This window comes from Coturnix japonica, chromosome Z (assembly GCF_054131305.1).
Source record: "Coturnix japonica strain WE chromosome Z, WE-NBRP24, whole genome shotgun sequence".
NCBI lineage: Eukaryota > Metazoa > Chordata > Aves > Galliformes > Phasianidae > Coturnix > Coturnix japonica.
In genome coordinates this window covers 39698045-39719334 of record NC_140702.1, presented here as the reverse complement: position 1 = coordinate 39719334, position 21290 = coordinate 39698045, and the positions used below count along the sequence as shown (strand labels likewise).

The following is a 21290-nucleotide window of genomic DNA, read 5'->3' as shown; positions in this document are numbered from 1 at the left end:
CTAAGACAGAAGAGATTTGGGTTTGATATTAAGAGGAAGTTTTTTACACAGAGAGCGGTGATGCACTGGAAAAGGTTGCCCAAGGAAGTTGTGGATGCCCAAAGGCATTCAAGGCCTGGCTGGATGTGGCTCTGGGCTGGTCTGGTGGTTTGGTGACCCTGCCCATGGCAGGGGCTTCATACTAGACGATTTTTGAGATCCTTTTCAACCCAGGCCATTTTATAATTCTATGACATATAACGTCATGTACACTATAGATTCTATCACTGTTGTAATTTTTTAGTCAGTCTATGTTGTTCATTACTGACAACACTGTCAGTGCAAGGTACACATTAACAATATTAACAAAACAGTTAAGGCCCTGTCATCCATGCATAGACAGACAGCTAGGTAGACTTTAAGAGACGTACAGGCTTATCTTTGCAGAAAAACTTAGAAGTTTGTACGCAAACACCATATGCTATATATTTATATTATTATTATTACTGTTATTATTATTATTCTTTCTAGTTCTACACAAACAGAAAAACCTAAGCAAGAGGCAAGAAAAATATTGGAAACAATAGCAGGGAAATTTTACAGAAGAACAGAATACCCTTATTTAATTGTATATGGGTTGGAGTATATGCCAATGAAATACCAGTCCCTTTGTCAGCAAAATATGTACAGAAGTACATGTTATTTGAGTTGATACCACTTTCTAATGTAAGACACTGTCCTCCAAATTCTTGCTACTGGAGATCTTACTTATGAGAACTCTTCATTTACTTGAAAGAAAAAGTAAGCCTTTGTTGCCTAAGCAGCTACTGGACACTAGAGAAAATAAAACACCTGCATTCAACTCCCTTTAATCAAAAGAAGAGCATTTACATGATCATCCTGGCTTTCTTGAGGGAAGAGGTACAAACAGGAACACAACAAACATTAACCACTTAATTAAAATCAGTAATAACTTAAATAATGATAGTCATTTCCCCAGGAATGTTATCGCTGCATTCTTAGATGACAGTCTTTCTTCTTTCCAGATGTCCCAGCGTGAGTTTTGATTGGCACATTCATTAAGCTAAAATTGTATTAAAATTGTCTATTGTAGTCCCTCAGGACCACAGCATGAGGAAATGTAGGATGACAAAAAAATTACCAATATTACAAGTGAACTTAGGTAGGGATTTTTGAGCTGGATGCTCTTGGCAACAAAACAAAAGGTAAAATTTCAAGGTGCAAAAATGGTCAAAGAACAGCAAGAAACAGAATTTTCAAGTGAACTCAAGCTTGCAGTCATCAGGTTTTGTGCAAGATGTATGATGCAACACTGCTTCTGTGTGTGCAATCCATGCCCTACTAATTAGTTTAATTCACAGCTGTCTCCCTGTCATCTGAGAAGCCTTGCCAGAAATTGAAACAATTCAGTTCCTTAAGTAGAACCTGTTCTTGATACTCTCTCTTAGCTGATCAGCACCAAATATCACTTATTCTCACTTGAAAAACAAAACAAACAGAAAAACCCACAAAGACACCACAACAGCTGGGCCATTCCCCCCAAAAAAGCAACAGAAATGAAAAACATCTTAAAAGTGGTCGAATATAAAGAATTTAAATGACCCATCAGAAGTCTGCCATGATGACAAGCTGTTTCTTATTGCAGATGCAATGAAATAAGGGAGTAATTAAAAATACGTAACCTAGAAGTCAGAGGATTTCCAAGAAGCATATAGGAAAATAGAGTACCACCTGTACTCTGTGTGAGTTTGTATCTGTTTCCACTTAGAGTTTTTAAAAACAAATTTTGTATCTTTTCATCAATTTTGAATAGCTGTCCAACTAGGCAAATGGAACTCATCACCATTTACCACTATACTATGCTGAAGTAAAATACTTTTTTCCCCATCATTTAGATTTTAAGGGAAATTTGACAGCAGCCCTCTCCGTGGGTTTTCTGTTTGTTCTTTGCTTTCTCATTTTGTAGTTAACTGATGTCCACTGCTTTGAAAACTCATAAAGACAGCTGCAAGGAGCTCCCCACTGAGAAAGTTTTCCCTATTGAGAAAGAAATATAAAAATACATCTGTATTTTAAAGCTCTCTTCAGAGAGTTCATAGTTTAAAACAGACCGATTCGAGATTCTCCAGGAAACAGCTTTTAGACTGAAGCTGTTTTTACCTGATGAAACTTTCTTCCTAACATGTCTGATTTGAAATCTGACTTGAATTTTACTTAGTGAAGCTTGTTGTCTTATTATTGGTAGTGCACCTTATTTTTCCATTTAGAACTTCTCAGGAGTAATCTTAGTTTCTCTGGATTGTTGCTGTCAAAATATTAACAGATTTATTATGGAGGCAAGAAAAAAAATCTTGAATAGTCTATAAAAGAAATGAGCATAAAATGAGAATATGACACTTCAGGCTTAGATATAAGTGTTTTTTTGGTATGGAATTCTACATTTTCATAACACAGATATGAAAATCACTCCTTGAATACTTAAAATATGCATTTTATAGATTAATCAAAGCATCATAACTATTGCAATTTTTAATTTTTAGGAAACTACAGAAAAAAATTCCTCATTAGGCATTTGAGACTTTCTTTCTTTTCACAACTTTCTGATGTAGCTCAGCAGGAAATTTAAAAGCAGTCAAGAATGTCCAGTGATGAAAGAATCTTCCCTCCAGAGGTGGGTTAAGTAGTGACACATCTGTAGGTCTTATAGCAGCCCTGTGTACCTGAATCTTACAGGTGGACCAAGTCTTATTTCTAGAATATTTATTCCGGTGGAAAGTATTCAAGAAAAAATATTACACTATTTTATGTATTTTCTAGGATAAATTTTAGGCCTAAATATTAGAGTCTAAACCCTGTGACTTAGTACATGAAGAATTATTGATGAGAAGCTTGCAGTTTATTTAGTCTGTATCACCAAATTAATAGTTTTGTGTAGGTGTGAAAAAGAAAAGAACATCTTTTGCACCTCAGAAAGTAGAACTCATTTCCTTTGTGCCATTCAAATAGACTTTCCTAGTTTGGCTGATTTCCATCTCAATCATCCTCCTGGGAGTCAGGAAACAATTTGAGTTACTGCCTTATACTTTAGGACCCATGTGGTGTTTTTATCTGACAGGTTCCATTCTACAGGTATATTTCTTTCTGTGGTTAGTGAGCAACAATAATTTTTGTCAAGATAAATATTGTATTGTAATTCTTAACTACACACTTTACCTTTTTTTTTTTTTAAAAAGAAAAATGTTATTTATTTTTTCCTTCAACATAAACATTTCTTTCTAGCTATAGTTACATGTTTGCAAACAGGAGGTGCAACTATTCCTTCACTCGTACAGCACAGCAAGGTTACACAGCCAGAGTCATGTCAGCCTTCACTAATGGTGAGACAATGACTTGTATATGACAAGAAAGTATTACTAAATATTGATTATTTAAGGTTAAAGAATACATTCTGGACACAGTTGGAAGCGCAGCTGAGTTGCCTTGTTACAGTGGTTCTCTACCATTAATTAAATTCCTGTTGGGTGCAGTCAGGCAAAGTCAGACATTTCTGTTGAGGGCATGGTGGTTGAAACATGATTCAGTTTATTCTTCATTTCCTCATTGCTTAATCTCTCTCTAAGGGGGAGAAAATTCAAAGACAGTATCTCCAAAGAAACTGAGTCATGCCAACGTTGTAGTGGCTGCTATCAGTTCCACACCAGATGATGTGTTCAGGTGTACATGTGCTGTTGTTGCTGTACCTTCTTCTCCCTCTGAGTTTGCAATATTGTAGTTTTAAAAATCAGCTCCTCTGCCCAGAGCTCTGCACTCTGTCCATTATCAGTCCCTTTCAAGAAAAAGCCAGAAGTTAAATTTCATTTTATTTCAGTATTTTTATTTCACTGTATTTTTCACTACTTTGAAAGAACATACAGACCACTACTGTATACATATATATATATAAGAATCAGAGATGCCGCATTTAGATAGGAGCAATCTGCATACTTTTTTCTCCTAAAAAAGGGGGTGCAATTTTGATTCCTGTATTTTTCTATTCTAGCTGGCTGGCCATTTGCTGATGTACCATATCACAGCATATTTTATAAACAAAAAACAAACACAGCATTTTTCTTTTAGTCAGCCTGAGGGTAATTTTCAAAGCAACAGAATAGAGATAGGCAACCAACATTCATTGTTTTCCCATGGACTGAGCATCTAATTGCATTTTATGTTTCTTTTTGGATGAAATAATCCTGTCTAGCAGTACAACTAGCATCAAAGAATTTGTTGATAATGTCTGTTCTCATGCCTTAAATTACTGACATAATGTTACTCTCCTATGTATGGGCTCTTTCATTGTGAGTTTAAGTGTGAGGTAAGAAAGGAAATGATTAGTTAATTGTCTGCTGCTTTCTCCGGCCTGCCAGCTCTGACTACTCTCTTAACAATAACAGTAAAGACATAAAGAAGCAGGTAGGGGGCTGAGAGGAGAACCAGAACAATTTCTCTTGTCAGCAGATTTCCTAAAACATAAAAATTGAGAAAGAAGTAAATTAATTTTTTATGAATTCCTTTTCTGAATTCAGCATCTTAAATCTCAGAGCCTGCATATTACACTGAGGACTGCACTGCGTTACTTTCCATGGAAGGCTGAAACACTGACTGATGCTACTAACCAAATTCAGATTAATACCTTTTTCTCAGACATAAGGATTTTGTGAGACTAGTACACTTACAGTAGTGTTTCAGAAATCATATAATTGATCATATTCAGAAATCATATAACCAACTCTGATATGGATGTTTGCTTGTTTTGTTTTGTTTTGTTTTTTTCCAGAATATAAGAGGTCAATCCCAGTGACTCACGCCCTTATTCAAAGGCAATTATAGCTTTTGTATTACAAAACATTTCAGTACCAAAATTCACAAGAGTTTAATGTGCTTGGAAAACCCAAGAGCAGAGGTAAGGATAGTAATTACAGAAAAAAACAGCAAGAGAGAAGTGACTATCTCACAATCAAAGATAAGAACAAACCACATAGAAGTATCTTGCAAAATTATGAGTTACTTCCTTATGCTAGTAAATTAAGATATATATAATCAGAACTTTTAGTTCTTGTTGGTGGACTTCAGTTACACAGCTGTATGCTAGAATGTAGGAAAATCACTACCATATGCAAAAAAGGAAAACAGCAAAAACAACAAAAAAAACTGGTACAAACTGGTGATGCTACATGAATGCCAGAGTGATTTGCGCTACAGCATGGTATCTCACAATTGAAGTGTTTGATGAGCATTGTCACATTTACAGGGCTGCCTAACAGAGCTTAAATTGTACCTGTTTTCATACCTATGTCCTCAGAAATGTTAAGTGTGACTTGATATCTGATATTAAAAATACTTTTGCCCATGTATGTGCATAATATTTATAACTCACCATGACTATGTCAGGTTCTCAACAGATTGAAGTGAAATGACAAGAAAGAAAATTTTTTTACAGTGAGGGTGGTAAGACACTGGAGCTCATTGCCTAGTGATGTGGTTGATGCCCTGTCCCTGGAGACTTTCAAGGTGAGGCTGAATCAGGCCCTGGGTAACCTGACCTAGATGTGGTGTTCCTGTTCATTGCCAGGGAGCTGGACTAGGTGGCCTTCAGATGTTCCTTCCAACTCTAAGGATTCTATGATTCTATGAAACAAGGGGCAGTGAAATGGCAGGGACACACTGAATGGGTGTACATCTTAGTTGTAAGATATTAAAGGGTCTGCAGTAAGTCATGTCCTGTTTAATTATATCCATAACTCTGTTGTTCCTCACAAATTATATGTAAAGTCATCTATAAGGGAATAGGGTATCAGTCCATTATGATGGATTCTAACATTTCAAATAGTGTAATAAAATTGTGCATATAAGCACAAAAAAATAGGAAATAGCAACAGCTTTGATGTTGACATAAAACTTCCCAGCTCATCCTATGTGAGGAACTTCTTTTTGGTAAGGATCAGTCAATCTCTGTTGTTATTACTGATGGTTCCTGAAAAATTGTCAGGCAATGGGAGAGAGACAATTTCAGAAGGTGAACCAAGGAGCCCGAGGGCACACATAGTGCCAAAATTCCAAGGCTGTAAAAAGGGCAAGTTATTAGTCTCCCCTGAGGCCTCCCACATGACTTACCTGGGCTGGGAGACCTCTCAAGTCTGGAGCTTCTCAGAGTGCCACAAGGGCTCACTTCCCACTGGAACATGCAGGGCAGGGCTTCTCAGACTGGGCAGCTGAGACATCCTATCTATGTGGTATGATATAATTGTTCTCAAACAAAATAACATAAAACTTAACAATTATTAAGATGTGAACATGTATCCTTTTTATTTTTTTTTAATATTTTTAATATTTTTTCCCCAGAAATATTTTGTGTCTAGAAGAAATCAGTTTGCATATCTAAAATGCTCAAATGATAAAATCTCATGCCAATAAAACTTTTGAAAATGTGGCATGTTTTTAAATGCAGAACTGCACTCCTTAAGTATTGTCAGAGGAGATGCAACAAATCACATCACTGGCTTTACTTGTTCATGCATAACAGATATTCCCAAAACTGGGATGCCACATTAGAGACTCTTCTGAAAGAAAATTTCTGAGTGAATCCATTGTTTGAAATCTGTCTTGATTGTAGGCACTGAACACGGCAGAATTACACACAAATCTTTTAAGACCAATTCCATTTGCTACAGTGCTACTTTTTCAAGTGTATAACCTGAGGGTTCTCTTTGAAAAGAGGGAAACAAACCCAGGGCTGTTGTCCCCAGCTCCTCCTGTGATTAGAGCACAAGTAATGCAGAGTGAAATCTACCTTACAACATCAACACTCCCAGAAATCTACTGACCACAGCTATGTACCACATCCTTGTTACATCACTGGGTCTTCCCTTCTCTGGTCCCCTGCTGATAGTTTTCCAGGATTTTCATTATTATATTTTCCAAAAAAATTAGTACTATGAGAAGCTACAAATGATCCAAGAAGAGTTGAAGGCATTATGAGTCTCCCCAGTCCATAGCAGAGAGGTGATTTCCACCTTATTTGCTTGTATATATATATATATATATAAAGTCATGCATGTATTGGTTGACTGTTTTTGTGAGTTTGTTTGTTTATTATTTTTGGGTTTTTTATTTTGGCTAAGCTCCCAGATGTTTAATAAAGTGTTCAATTTATTTCTGACCTCTGAAAAGAAAAATCGTCTATACTTACAACTTTAGAAGTATAATTCTATTTTAGGAAAGAAAAATGTACATGAGATTTATGTGGCAGTGTTGGCAATGGCGGGAGAGCCTTTGTGAGAAAACGTAGGGCCGATGCATGAGGAATATTGCAGTTCAAGCAAGCTTCAGCTACTTTCACTATTGGTCTGCTGCTGGGAAGCCCACATGGAGGAGAGCAGAAAGCTGGTGGTGTCACTGGTAAAATGTGTTTAAGGAAGGGTAAAAAACACTGTTCAGCAAAGAGAAGAAAATATGAAAGAAACACCCCTGAAGACACCAAAACCAGAGGGGAATAAGGGAGAGGAGGTACTCCAGGCACAGGAACAGAGATTCTCCTGCAGTCCATGGGCAAGTTCATGAATTTGTTCTTCCTTGTGAAGAACTTGTTAATTGTGCAAAAGGTAATGCAATTTTGAAGGTAATGCAATGTAAGAGGGTGCCAACCTCTTAATCTGACCTGTAAAATTGTAGATTAACTGCTCACTGTAAATACATGTTGTTCCTTATTAATAGCAAAGAGTATAATAAAAGAGTTTATATCTGAATGGTCAATTGGAACACGTTTAGAATAAGTGGCATATACCTATTTTTACAACTTCAGTAAATATTCCTGAGACCCTGATTATCCATCCTGATACTGATTATCCATCTTAGAGTTTTGTTTTTCTTTTCTATTTTTTCTTCACAAAGAGTGTGAGCAGCTATAGTTGCTAACTTTTCATTAGCTAGTAAGACGTATACATATGGGAAATGTGTCCAAAAGGAAAGTGACTGATTAGACTTGATTCACAGTAAAGTAGGAGGCAACTCATTTAGGTATCCACTATTATTCTTAGTATAGTTGCTGTAGTAACTCCCTTCTTGTCCTCCAAGCCAAGTAACAACAGTGTACAGTGGGTGGTTTTCTTAACTGATTTAATTGAGATTGCCAGTTAGAGCCATGGCAGATTAAAGGTTAAAAATCTCTTGTCCTGATCTCACTATCTCTTGAATAGAGAAAGTGGGTATTCTTTGTTGCTAGCCAGTTAGAGCTTTATTCCTTCCTGTCCCAGATTCAACAGTAAAATTAGATAGTGATCGATCCCATCTGCATGCACACAGCCAGCTGTACTTGGAGTAAAAAGGCATGATTAAAGAGTAAAATCTGGCCTTGTTTCCCTGAGTGTACAAGGGGAAATAAATCATACAGTGATTAACAATACATCATGCAGTGTGTAGTACCAGATTCCAAATTTCATGAGATTCTAAAGATGATTCCTTTTTAGAATAGAAGGAACAAGGGTAACAACTTCAGTATAACTGTATAATTGTATGGTATTTCTTCTGGAATGCCTTCAATGATGATAACATTTTTTTTAAAATTTTTTTTTTCCCTTTGAAGTTTAATTTCTATCTACCTGAATTGTCTTCTTACAATTTCTATATCCCTGTTTTAATTTCATCTTATCTTGCACACTCATTTTGTCTTTTTCCTATTGCAGGGTAGGTATTCAATGAATTTCTGATTTTGCTTACAGGAGGGTAAATGGATGGTGCTACAACAAGAAACTAATGACCTTCCTTGCAGCACAAAGTGAATAAGAAAGTTCAAGCAGACTGTTAGCAACATGAGAAAGAAACACAAGTAATATTTTCAAATTATTATATTGGACTATGAAGTCAGAGATGGATGTTCTAGTTATGGCAGTAGATGTTGAACCTTCCCACCAATATTCCATTACACATTGATGCCATGCGACAGATGGCAGCAGAAGTGCAGTCTGACACAATGGCATCTGACATGGAAGTAGGATGAAGCAAAGATGTGTAGCTGAATTCATCCATGTGGGGAAAAAAAAAAAAAAATTAAGAAAGAAAAAAAAAGATTGCATTTATTGAAATTTATCAGTATTTGCTGAATGTTTATAGAGACCAAACAGTGGATGTGAGCACACTGCATTCAACAATGCAGGTGGTGGGTGCTGTGTTTCAGCAGTGGTGAGAGTGGCAGAGTTTCACAGATGCAGATTTCTAGGAGTGTGGCACGAAGGCTTTTATTCATTGCTGGGGAAAATGTGTAACTCATGGTGGTGACAGAGTTGACAAATAATTTTTTGTACCTAAGATTTTTTTTTTCCTCAAATTGTGCTGTTCTGTTCTTTGTATCTGTTGTAGTTCCTATGGAAATAAAAAGGAGGCATTAGTTTTGGTGCAACCTGTCTAGATGTGTATTTCAGTTTATCTTCCAAAGAACCTTCCTTTTTTTGTTTGCTCTTCCTCTTCATTCAGACAGAAAACTTCATGGAGGAAGGAAAGTTTAAAATCTGTATTTTCATTACTTATGGACAAATTTCTCAGGAAATTTCCCTTTTTTATACATATTTTATTTATTTATTTATTTATTTATTTATTTATTTATTTATTTGTATATTTATATTTTTTCTTTAGATGGAGTTAGAGCATCCATAGTCTGTAATACTTATGCAATGTCCATTATCACTTTATCTGGATTCTTCACAGGTCATCATATATACAGCTTCCATATTTTTTTTCCCGTGTTTTAAATTCTAACAGAACATGTAATGTATTTTTCAAGGTTTGTACAGCATAAATTCATTATTTCTACTTTATTCCTTCAATCAGCCAGGGGATATGAAGTTCTACACACTGCATTAATGTCCTGAATAGGCCACAGACAAGCTGAATTGAAATTAAAACACTAATGCTTACGTATATCACTTCAGATGTATCAATTTTATTTGTAATTAATACAAAAAATTAGTAATCTTATTTAATGTACAAACTTGTAATGTTGTAAATGAACCTTTACTTTTGGGGCTGTAAATACCAAGCAAGTTTTCCATTCAGAGACAACATTTAAGAAACTAAAATGCAACATTTTTTACTAGTTAAGAAGAAATTGAGAATGATAAAGACAGGAATTACTGCTGCTTTTCAGCACAAAATGGTGGAGTCACTTTTTGAGCAACAGGATTCTTTATTTAGCTCAGAGATGGTCCCAGTTCAGAAATGAGCGTTTTAGCAGTTCTTGTGCAAATTACATTTATCTGGCTTTATTTTCAGGGGAGGCGGGTGGAATAGAAGAGGGAGACAGAGTGGGGAAAATAGAAGGCTGGCAGCCATGTTCTTGCCATCCTACAATGTTCTTTTCAAGATCTGAATAAGGTTGTGCTTGTATCTCCATATTCCTTTGTCAAGGCACAGCTACTGCTGTTGGGAATACTACTTCTGAAATGGTTATTACCACTTTGCTGAAGGCGGCTATTACTCTAGTTATTGAAAGACAAGGAAAGACAAGACCCTGCAAAAATGAGATTTTAATCACTGTGTTGTTTTATTTGATACTGATTTTAATCATTTTTCCCCCCTGAGCCTCGTTTTTATTAAAATACAAAATATAAAATGACTGTGAGCCCTCCTAGATGTTTCTGCTTGAATTTAAACCTCTGAAGATGGATGCTGTAGGAATAGGTTCCTGAACAACATTTTGAAAATATATGTGTAATGCACATTTTCCAATAAAAAACTTTCTGACTTTATAGAAGTATACTTTTATTTACCAACTTCACTTTTGGGGTCAATAAATTTGTTCTCAAATGCAAAAATAAATAAATACATAAATAAAAATTAAAAATAAAAGTAAATCAGTTCGTAATCCATAAAACCAAAAGTAAGCTGATAATTTTACTCAGTAAGTTATGTAGCTATGCTTATAATTGCAAACTGATAATGATTATACGCATCGATATCTGGTCTGTTTAAACAGTGTGACTCACATTGGTTCCTTAATGTCCCATCAACTTCTTCCTTGTTTGTTTCTCATAGCTGTTCACTATACTTTATCATCAGCAAACATCCTTAAATTAATAATTCAGCCAGTCTTCATAGGACAGGTTGTCCAGTGTTATGGTTTTGTAATTTGGTTGGTGTTGGTATTCCACATCAGAACACCATGCCTAGTAATGGGAGTAAAGGGGACAAGTTTTTTTTTTTTCTTTTTTTCTGTGGACTGCCTTAAATGGGCATGTGGGGAGTGGCACCGGAGGGGAAGTGGGGAAGGGGACGGGGTTGCTGGCCTGGCTTCCTGCGAGGAGGCAGCGTAGTAGGAGCTTCCCGCTTTCCGCAGCTCCATCGGTGAGATTGGGGACTTGGTATTCTCTTTGTTGAAACTCTCTTGTTGTTGTTTAGCGTTATTAGGTTATTAAATTGCCGTTCGTTCTCAGGTCACCTTTTTCCTCCTTCTTTTATTTATTTATTTATTTATTATTTTTTTTTTAGACCCAATCGCAATCTCCCTTCCCTTCCCCTCTCCTGAAACGCACGTGGCCAGGCTGTGCCATGCAGTGCCGCTAGAGAAATGGGGGCACTTTTGTTCCTGCTCCCCCGGGTTTGTTCCCACTGTCCCGGAGTGAGCTCTAGAGAGAACTCCATGACATTTTTGGTGGAGAATGCGGGCAATGCTCTGGGCAATGTTTTGGGCAGTAATTAGGTGGCTTTTTTCAGCAGCCCTATATGTAGGACTGATGGTCCTTACGTTCCTGTGGTCCCGGCTTCAGAGCATCATGTTGGTGGGGATATATGTAGATATATTAAGCCAGCGGCTGCCAGGGATAGGGATACCTGCCTGGCTCCCTTCCAGACTAACAAACATCACAGACACTGTGCTCGAACTGGCTCACGAATGCTCCAAATTCCTTAAGTATGACTGGGGTGTCAAATTGGATACTGTTAGTCTCTCTAATTGTAGTAGTTTACTATAAAGTGCAGAGAGACTTGCAAAGAATAGTGCAGAGAGACTTAGGAAAAGGGCCAGAAGCATCGGGACCCCCAGTATCAGGTAATCTCACCCCTGAACACCAGAGGGACCCTGGGAAATTAATAGAACTTTTGAGTGAGGGATTAAAAGAACTGGTGAGTGAGGGTGGGAGATCAGGGGGATCTCAGAACGAACGGCTTATGAAGAAGATAGAGAGTCTCGAGAATGAGATCCAAACCCTAAGGGGAAGGCACCAATCTAATCCCAGCCAACCACAGGAAGCACCAGCATCAGTGTCAGTTGCCCCAGTGGAAGGCCAGAGATGGGAACGTGTGTCCTCATGTCTGGAACGGACGGAGGAAGTAGAGGAAGATCCGGGCGAGGGACCCTCCCCAAAACCACCAAGGAAGGCAACTCAGAAGACTAACAGACGTGGAGAGGATAGTGATAATGAGGGAAAAGTCACCGCTTCCTCTATTCGTAAGCCTATGAAAATTACTGAAATCCAAGGTACAAGAAGGGAGTTTGCCCGACTCCCAAGTGAATGCCTTGTCACTTGGCTGCTCCAGTGTTGGGACAGTGGGGCCGCCTGCATGGCCCTAAGCTGCAATGAGGCTCGTCAATTAGGAAACATTGCTCGAGACTCATCTATTGATAGAGGGATCAGCAGATGTCTCGATGGAGTCGCCACTCTCTGGGAGAGGATGCTATCAGCTGTAAAGGCAACCTGTCTTCTCAAAAGTGATTTGGAGCCCGTACTGGAAAAATGGAGTACAGCTGAGGAAGGTATCCAGTACCTGAGAGAAATGGCTGTGGCAGAAATGCTGTTCGATCCCACATTTGTCCCTAGGGACCCAGAGGATGGCCATGACCCAGGAAAGGTGAGCAGTACTCCAGAAATATGCAAGAAACTCATACGGTCAGCACCAGAGAAGTATTCCAGTATACTATTAATGAACACTAACAGGTATGAAGAGCTGGATAGAAGACCTCCAATTTTTGAGCTCATCCTTTCACTGCAAAATACCGAAAACACAGTAGTGCCACACCGTGCCACGATCACAGCCATCTGCGAAATAACGGATAGACTGGACCGAATGGAGAGAAAACAAGACAACATGCTGAAGAACTGGTCCATGGCAAGGAACCACAGTGAACCTGTGGCAGTCTCAGCCATCAGACGCAAACGCCTGCCTGTCCGAGTGAATGACCGCAGTGAGCCTATGTCACGTGGCGCCATGTGGAACTACCTGCGTAACCATGGAGAGGATATGAGGAAGTGGCATGACGAACCCAATTTTGCACTGCGAGCACGGGTGAGAGAATTACAAAAGAGGTCATCCACTACTGAGATTGCCTCTACCACTGCAGACAATTAATAGAGGAGCCCTGCCCTCAGCCAGGGCGGGGAGAGGGATAATAGAGTGTATTGGACTGTGTGGATTCAGTGGCCTGGCACATCAGAACCACAGAAATATAAGGCACTGGTGGATACCGGTGCACAGTGCACTCTGATACCCTCAGGTTTCAAAGGGACAGAATGGATACATATACATGGGGTGACTGAGGGGTTCACAGGAACTATCTGTGTTGGAGGCTGAGATAAGCCTCGCCGGTAGAGACTGGCAGAAACATCATATAGTGACTGGCCAAGGGGCTCCCTGCATACTTGGAATAGATTACCTAAAAAGGGGACATTTCAAGGACCCCAAAGGATACCGATGGGCTTTTGGAATAGCTGCTATAGAAACGGACAACATTAAGCAGCTGTCTGATTTGCCTGGTCTATCAGGGGACCCATCTGCTGTGGGGTTACTACGGGTGGAAGAACAACGGGTACCAATTGCCACGAGAACGGTACACAGATGACAGTACCGTACTAATAGGGATTCCTTGCTCCCCATCCATAAGCTAATTCAACAACTAGAAAGTCAGGGAGTAATTAGTAAGACCCATTCACCTTTCAATAGCCCCATTGTGCAGTGTGCAAAGCCAGTGGATAATGGAGGCTGACGGTGGACTATCGTGGCCTTAATGAGGTCACACCCCCATTGAGCGCTGCAGTGCCAGACATGTTGGAACTCCAGTATGAACTGGAATCAAAAGAGGCAAAATGGTATGCCACCATTGATATTGCCAACACATTCTTCTCTGTCTCTTTGGCCACAGAGTGTAGGCCACAGTTTGCCTTTACTTGGAGGGGTGTTCAGTACACTTGGAACCGTTTGCCCCAGGGGTGGAAACACAGCCCGACCATCTGCCATGGGCTGATCCAAGCTATGTTGGAACAGGGCAGTGCTCCAGAGCACCTGCAGTACAATGATGATATTGTTGTGTGGGGTGATGCAGCGATGGAGGTTTTTAAAAAAGGAGAACAGATAATCCAAATCCTCCTGTCTGCTGGTTTCGCTATTAAGCGAGACAAAGTAAAAGGCCCTGCCCAAGAAATCCAGTTTCTAGGGGTGAAATGGCAAGATGGGCGTCATCACATCCCAACAGACCTGATCAACAAAATTACTGCTATGCCTGCACCCACTGACAAAAAGGAGACACAGTCCTTCCTGGGTGTAGTAGGCTTCTGGAGAATGCACATCCCAAATTATAGCCTCATTGTGAGCCCCCTCTATCAGGTGACCCGTAAGAAGAATAACTTCGCGTGGGGCCCTGAACAGCAGCAGGTCTTTGAGCAAATCAAGCAAGAGATAGCCCGTGCTGTGGCCCTGGGGCCAGTACGGATGGGACAGGATGTGAAGAACATCCTTTACACTGCTGCTGGGGAGAAAGGTCCTACTTGGAGCTTGTGGCAGAGAACCTCAGATGAGACCCAAGGCCGACACCTAGGATTCTGGAGTAGAGCATACAGGGGGTCGGAAGAGGGCTACACTCCAACTGAGAAGGAGATCTTAGCCACATATGAAGGAGTCCGGGCTGCCTCTGAGGTAATTGGCACCGAAACACAGCTTCTCCTGGCACCTCGACTTCCAGTGCTGAATTGGATGTTTAAAGGGCAGGTTCCCTCCACTCACCATGCCACAGATGCCACATGGAGTAAGTGGGTTGCACTAATCAAACAGCGGGCCTGGATGGGGAACCTCAGCCATCCGGGGATCCTAGAAGTGATCATGGACTGGCCCAAAGGAAAAAAGTTTGAAGCACCACCAGCAGAAGAGGTGTCACGTGCCAAAGAGGCCCCACCATACAATGAACTTCTGGAAAACGAAGTTCGCCCTGTTCACTGATGGATCGTGCTGCGTTGTTGGGAAACATCGCGGATGGAAGGCTGCAGTGTGGAGCCCCACACGACAAGTTGCAGAGGCCACAGAAGGAAGAGGAGAATCGAGTCAATTTGCGGAGGTAAAGGCTGTCCAGCTGGCCCTAGACATTGCTGGAGAAATGGCCAGTGCTTTATCTCTATACCGACTCATGGATGGTGGCCAGTGCCTTATGGGGGTGGTTGCAGCAACGGGAGCAAAACAACTGGCAGCAGAAGGGTAAACCTGTTTGGGCCACTGAACTATGGAAGGACATTGCTGCCCGAATAAAGAATATGGTCCTAAAGGTGTGTCATGTAGATGCCCACGTGCCCAAAAGTCGAGCGACAGAGGAGCAACAAAATAACCACCAGGTAGATCGAGCTGCCAGAATTGAGGTGGCCCAGATAGACCTGGGACTGGCAGAATAAGGCAGAGTTATTCCTAGCTTGGTGGGCCCATGAGACCTCAGGCCATCAAGGCAGAGATGCAACACATAAGTGGGCTAGAGACCGAGGGGTGGACATAACTATGGACGCTATTGCGCAGATCATCCATGATTGTGACACCTGTGCCATGATCAAACAGGCCAAGAGGATGAGACCTCTCTGGGGGGAAGGGTGATGGGAAAAGTATAAATATGGGGAGGCATGGCAGATTGATTACATCACCCTGCCAAGGACTCGTAATGGTAAGCATTATGCACTCACCATGGTGGAGGTAACCATTGGGTGGCTTGACATATGCAGTGCCCCATGCCACTGCCAGAAACACCGTATTAGGCCTAGAGACACAAATCCTGTGGCGACATGGCACCCCAGAGAGGATCGAATCAGACAATGGGACTCATTTCAAAAATTCACTAGTGAGCACTTGGGCCAAAGAACATGGCATTGAGTGGATCTATCACATCCCCTACCACGCACCGGCCGCTGGTAAGATCGAGCGCCACAATGATTTGCTGAAAACCACGCTGAAAGCGATGGGTGGTGGAACATTTAAGAACTGGGAGAAACATTTAGCAGAAGCCACCTGGCTGGTAAACACGTGAGGATCAGCCAACCGAGACAGCCCTGCACAGTCCAGCTCCCTGCGTAACGTGGAGGAAGACAAGGTTCCTGTGGTGCATGTAAAGAATATGCTGGGAAAAGCGGTTTGGGTCCTCCCAGCCTCTGGAAAGGGGAGACCCCTCCATGGAACTGTTTTTGCACAGGGACCTGGGTGCACCTGGTGGGTGATGCAAAAGGATGGGGATGTTCAGTGTGTGCCACGGGGAAATTTGATGCTGGGGGAGTGCAGCCTGTGATTCCATGTGTGTGTATATATATATATATGTATAGATATTACATACATATGTAATGCATGTTAACTACTGTTCTGTTTATATGTTGATAAAAGTCAGGCATGATGTAGTGATGTGGAATGTTATGGTTTTGTAATTTGGTTGGTGTTGGTATTCCACATAAGAACACCATGCCTAATAATGGGAGTAAAGGGGACAAGTTTTTTTCTTCTTTTGTCTATGGACTGCCTTAAATGGGCATGTGGGGAGTGGCACTGGAGGGGAAGTGGGGAAGGGGACGGGGTTGCTGACCCGGCTTTCTGCGAGGAGACAGCGCAGTCAGAGCTTCCCGCCTTCCACAGCTCCGTCGGTGAGATTGGGGACTTGGTATTCTCTTTGTTGAAACTCTCTTGTTGTTGTTTAGCGTTATTAGGTTATTAAACTGCCGTTCGTTCTCAGGTCACCTTTTTCCTCCATTTTTTTTTTTTTTTTTTTTTTTTAGACCCAATCGCAATCTCCCTTCCCTTCCCCTCTCCCAAAACGGGCTGTGCCATACAGTGCCGCTAGAGAAATGGGGGCATTTTGTTCCTGCTCCCCCGGGATTGTTCCCACTGTCCTGGAGTGAGCTCCGTGACATCCAGCCTTCTGATAATCTTCAAGGCCCTCCTCTGAACCCTCTCCAAAACTCTGCTGAGGGCCTCAGACATGGATGCCGCACTCCAGAAGAGGCCTCACAAGAGTAGAGTAGTAGATGACAATAACTTCCCTATTCCTGCTGACCACCCTTCTTTTCATGTATCCCAGGCTACAACTGGCCTCCTGGGCTGCAGGCATACACTGCTGGCCCACGATAAGTCTTTCACATACCAGGAATCTTAAGTCCTTCTTGGCAGGGCTGCTCTCAAGGAGCTCTGCCATTTTGCATACATATGTGGGATTACTTCATGCCAAGTGCAAACTCTTGCACTTTGCTTTATGGAACCTCATAGGTTCTCATGGGGCCACCTTCTGAGTTTATCAAGGTTCCTCTGGAAGTCTTCCCTGCCTTCTGCTGTATCAACTGCACCCCTCAGTTTGGTGTCACCAGCAAACTTGCTGAGGGTGCAACTGAGTTCATCATCTGTGTCACTGATAAAGAGGCAATGCAGTAGGTTTAGAACAGGTATACTTGATGCGTTTAAAACAACAAGAAATAAAAATGAGCAAATATAGTCTGAGTAGTTTAAAGAGGATCTCAGTGCGGCAGGAATAATTAAGTTAGATATTAAGTCAAATTTTCTGCATTCGGTGGTAGCTAACTTTGTGCATGTGTTTATCAAAGATCATTGTGACAATTTTAGGTCAAGACATAATGTTACTCCTGTCAGTCTTACTTCTCCGAGGAGACTGTGGGGTTTATCACACATGGAGACTTCCCAAATACATACTAGACATGTACCTTTTCAGTCTCTTTAAGTGATAAGATGTATTTCTCTTGATAAATCTAAAATCAAAGTTAGATAAAATCCAAAACTACTACCACAGTTTTAATGATTAACAATATTTCCAACAGGAACTAATGAGTTGATGAGTGGAGTATGAATATAAATTTAGGTTAATATAAATTTAAACCCAAGCTGCAAAATGTATCATCTTGAACTAGAAAATGAGTTTAGGTGCCTTTCAAAGACTAACTTCTTAATTGAAGTTATATCTGCAACTACTTAAAAAAGAAAAGAGGTAGTAAACGTGCATAGGGTAAAGGAGCATGAAAGACTGTCTGGTCTTAAAATCCAGGAATTGAAAGAAAAAAATGTAACAGAATTATGATTTATGAAAAAGCAAAAGCAAAGTGTTCCTCAGACAGATAAAATGCCAAAAGAAAAGAATGGTGTAATGAAGTGTGTATGTGATAGAGATTAAAAATAAAGTCTCAGAAATCAATATAGTATATGTAAAAAGACCTCTGTCAAATATAAAACATCCATAGTTTTCAGTAAATATGACAACATAAAGAACAACAAATTAAGTTGGGATGGCAAGTGGAATTTGCTATCTGAAAATGAAAGTCACTATGAGTGAGTCAGGAAGAAAGAATCTCAAGGAGTTTAGTGTGTTCATGTGTGAGAGAGCTTGAAGTTACATGGTACATCCTGAATAAATGGTGCATGGCTGTGTATTATATCTTTCTCTCCCTTTTATTATTTTTTTCCTTTTTTTAGAAATAATAATAATAATTATTATTATTAATTAAGCAGTCTGAATAGTAGTCTGTGTACATAGTAACAGCCATGAAGTGCTTGTGGTAAAGACAAGAGAAAGAAAAGATCCAGAGAGATTCAAGGTTGGTGGCATGAAGTCATAGATTTGGAGAGCTTTTACACAAATTGTGGAGGAAATGTGATTTTTGGGGGGGGGGGGGGGGGGGGGAAGGAAAAAAAACAAGCAACCAAACAAAAAAACCCTCTTTTCTGAGAACAATGGTAGTTAAACTATGCTATGTTAGTGCTGTATTTTACTGTGATGACTTAACTAGTGGATAGTAGGACTGTAGTAGGCATAAGCTAGTTAGGTTTCCTTGGGCATTTAAAATAGCATCACAACGAAAATAATAAATGAAATAGGATAAGCAAGATTTTATAGATAAACTGGAGAGGATTTGAGAGCAGGCTGAGGAGAGGCCCCATGGCAGCTGCAGTCCCTCACAGGGAGCGGTAGGCAGCGCTGATCTCTTCTGTGTGCGACAGCGACAGGGCCCGAGGGAACGGCATGGAGCTGCGCCCGGGGAGAAGGAGCAGGGTCTGCACCAGGGGGCAATGGACGTGGAACGGGCTGCCCTGGACAGTGGGCACAGAACTGAGTTGCCAGTGTTGCAGAAGTGCTGGGACAACACCTTCTGACACCACGTTTAAATTCCAGGGTATCTCATTTGAAGCCACGTGTTGAACTCAGTGATCCTTGTGGATCACCTCTGTATTGGTGGTTGGGTCTCCATATATTATAGATGTCACGCCAGTCACGCCATGAACTGAGCCAGATTCAAGTCTTTTACCTCTGATACTTCTGGTATCGTAACCCGAGGCACCTGAGGTGGCTTCTTTTTCCTATTTGGAACTATAAAGTCTTCTAAATTCCATGTTGTTGTTGGTCACCGCTCTATAAGTCTTATCCCTGGCCTTTTGGGTTTATTCTGAAATTTTTGTTCATCCTTCAGTTGCTTCCACAACTGAAGGAGAACCTGATTGGGCTGACCATCAATTTTTGAAAACTGAACGCCTGCCCGAAGCAGATCATTGAACATTTGTTTCCAGGATACTCTAACAGGTCCTGCCCGAGGGGTTCACGGGGCCGATCTTCTGGCTCGCACTATTGGAAAAGCCTCGGCATCCTCAATCACCCTGATATTGCGCTTAGTTCGTAAACGCTCAGTTTCCCCGAGGTCTGCCACCAATTGGGCAGCTTGTTGGACTGCTGCTTCCGCGGATACTAATGGATTAAATATGGAAACCAATGTTCCATACATATGTGAGGGAGCCTGCTGTAAAATTAGGTCCCTCATTCCCTCAGAAAATTTAACCGTATCAGGGCTATCAAATGTGTCTTCGTAGATAGCCTCTCTCATACCTAATTCGCGTATATAATTTTGAAGGTCTTCCATAGAAGACCACATCCCTGTGTTTACTGGCATGTCAGTTTTATTTGGCCACACCATGCGGCAAGCAGCCATTAGCCATTCTACAATTGAATGATTTTCTTCAGGGAACTGAGTCCCAGCATACAGTCTCTGCCGAAGGGCAGGATGTATTGTTATTGTGGCCAACTTAGATACTTCGAGGCCACTAACCAGTACACTTTCTGCCCCCGAATCCCATAACCATAATAGCCAAGCCGGAACACTTTCCCTTGGCCTTTGCCTAAATCATTGTACTAGGTCCATGAGTTCAGTAGGCGTGTATGGCCGGGCTGTTACATGTAAATAAGATTCGGCGGGGGGCCGTTGTTTGGGGGGCACCCCTGCTGGTCGATCTTGAATTTTCTTTGTTTTTTGAGTTACTACTGGACGGACTTCTAGTGAGTCCGTCTTAGGCGGCTCCTCTAGATCAGATTTAGTGATCTTATTTTGATCCATTTCTTCAGGATCCTGATCATCATTAAATGAAATGTATCTAATTTGAGGGTTGGAGGAAGAAAATGACGGTTTTTTCCCCGTCAATAGATTGATCTCACCCTCCAGTTTTTCAATACGGGCCTTTAACAATTCATTTTCACGTACAATATTGTTTGATTTTATCTCTGCCTGATTTAAGGCATTTAGTAATGGCCAGGCTGCCATAGATGCAGCAATTCGCTTTTCTTTTGTAATTAAGATATCTTTTTGTAGTCCTAGAAAGTAATCAGTTAGACAATAGGCATCCATGTTATTTGGTACTCTTAAAGGACCCCATTGTTCAATAATTGTCGCTAGCTGGTAATATGGGGACGCCTCAAAACCTGGAATTTGTCCAGGGAGGCATGCCCCTAAGGGGGTGGTCTTCTCCCCCTTGTACCAATTAAATATATTCCACACAAAGGACTTTTTTTTTTTCCTCTATATTTCTAGATGCCAAGTCAGTGGCTCCTGCCTGGCTCGCCAAATGTATTGGCGGTAACTATACAGATGTTAACAAGAATGGCAGCTACAAGGACAATAGTAGAAGTACAGAAGGTATAAGGAAGAAAAGGGAACTCACCAGTGATGATGCTCAGAGCTGAGGCAGTCTTCACTGGCAAGCGATCTCCAAGA

General features: G+C 40.8%; 1 pseudogene; it reads right to left on the bottom strand.

Moving 5' to 3' along the window:
* Window positions 1–19523: 19523 nt before the first annotated feature.
* Window positions 19524–20129, bottom strand: LOC146753933 (uncharacterized; annotated as a pseudogene).
* Between the last annotated feature and the right edge of the window lie 1161 nt (window positions 20130–21290).